The sequence below is a fragment of the Salvelinus sp. IW2-2015 genome, unplaced genomic scaffold, assembly GCF_002910315.2.
Source record: "Salvelinus sp. IW2-2015 unplaced genomic scaffold, ASM291031v2 Un_scaffold1654, whole genome shotgun sequence".
NCBI classification, from domain to species: domain Eukaryota; kingdom Metazoa; phylum Chordata; class Actinopteri; order Salmoniformes; family Salmonidae; genus Salvelinus; species Salvelinus sp. IW2-2015.
Window position 1 is genome coordinate 9527 of NW_019943065.1, and position 1749 is coordinate 11275.

The 1749-nt window shown below is 51.9% G+C and overlaps 1 protein-coding gene across 1 annotated transcript in view; it reads right to left on the reverse strand.

Moving 5' to 3' along the window:
* Nucleotides 1-533: 533 nt before the first annotated feature.
* The window catches only part of khdrbs1b (KH domain containing, RNA binding, signal transduction associated 1b), a 25245-nt gene continuing 24029 nt past the window's right edge, over nt 534-1749 (reverse strand). The window contains exon 11 of the transcript XR_002894139.2: nt 534-927. The gene's annotated coding sequence lies outside the window, so the exon portion shown is untranslated. The remainder of the gene's footprint in view (nt 928-1749) is intronic.

The following is a 1749-nucleotide window of genomic DNA, read 5'->3' on the forward strand; positions in this document are numbered from 1 at the left end:
TAGTCTCACAGCTAGTGTCATAGTCTCACAGCTCGTGTCATAGTCTACAGCTGTGTCATAGTCTCGCCGCCATAGTCTAGCAGCTCGTGTCATAGTCTCGCGCCATAGTCTCGCAGCTCGTGTCATAGTCTCGTATCATAGTCTCGCAGCTCGTGTCATAGTCTCGCAAGCTTCGTTCATAAGTCTCGGCAGCTCGTGTCACTAGTCCTCGCAGCTCGTGTCATAGTCAATCGCAGCTCGTGTCAATGCTACAGCTCCGTGTCATAGTCACAGCTCGTGTCATAGTCACAGCTCGTGTCATAGAGTCACAGCTCGTGTCATAGAGTCACAGCTCGTGTCATAGAGTCACAAGCTCGTGTCATAGTCTCACAGCTTCGTGTCATAGTCTCGCACCTAGTCCTCGCAGCTCGTGTCATGTCCTCGCAGCTTGTGTCATAGGAGTCACAGCTCGTTGTCATAGTCTCACAGTCGTGTCATAGTCTCACAGTTCGTGCCATAGAGTCACAGCTCGTGTCATGCCGCCGTCATCGTCCTCACAGCTCGTGTCATAGTCTCACAGCTCGTGTCATAGTCTCACAGCTCGTGTCATAGTCTCACAGCTCGTGTCATAGAGTCACAGCTCGTGTCACAGAGTCACAGCTAGTGTCAGTCTCACAGCTCGTGTCATAGTCTCACAGCTCGTGTCATAGAGTCACAGCTCGTGTCATAGTCCACATTCCAGTCATTTGAGCCAGACTATTTCCCCCTCATATAGAGCCTGTAGCTAGAATCCACCCCTCTTCTTCTAACGGGGCCAAGGCACCCTTCTGCTCTCTGGTCCTCTTGGCAGCCTGCCTTCCCCCCAGGATTGGTGCTCTCCACTGGGTCGGTCCTTCACTGTGGAGCCTAATGGGGCTCGGTCATGTCAGACCTTGCTGCACCACCTCACTGCAGAGGGGGAACACAGAAAACACAACCAATCAATCACTTTAGCATTCATTTTTACAAGAACCAATCTGCATTGGTATATTCAACACACTTTGAGGAAGAAGAACCAAAACCAATCCACATTGATATATTCAACAGGAAGGAGTTGGCTCCAAAACACATCAGTAATACATATAACTAACAGGAATTAACCTGCTGTCCTAAACCTTAAATTTATAATTTCAATGTGATATATTCAACATTCCCTCCACTCAAGTTTTAGACTACTAGCTGACCAGGATCTTTATTGACAGTATAAATGAGCATTGGATCAGGGCTGGAAGGAAATCCTGTATCTCACCAGGAGGATGGTTGGTCACTCCTCCCCTAACAGCCATCTATCTGTACTAGGAAGGACTGAAGTAGAGCTCATGTAAAATCTCCACCCCCAAAATCTAGCTTCTCAACATAGTTCTGATGTTATCATCACCTAGTAGCCCTTCACTTCCTGTAGGTTTTATTTCACAACCGACCGGGGGCTCCACGGTTACCGTCCTGTCACGACCCTCCCCCGGGGGCTCCACGGTTACCGTCCTGTCACGACCCACCCCCGGGGGCTCCACGGTTACCGTCCTGTCACGACCCACCCCCGGGGTCTCCACGGTTACCGTCCTGTCACGACCCACCCCCCGGGGCTCCACGGTTACCGTCCTGTCACGACCCTCCCGGGGCTCCACGGTTACGTCCTGTCACGACCCTCCGGGGCTCCACGGTTACCGTCCTGTCACGACCTCCGGGGCTCCACGGTTACCGTCCTGTCACGAACCCTCGGGGCTCCACGGA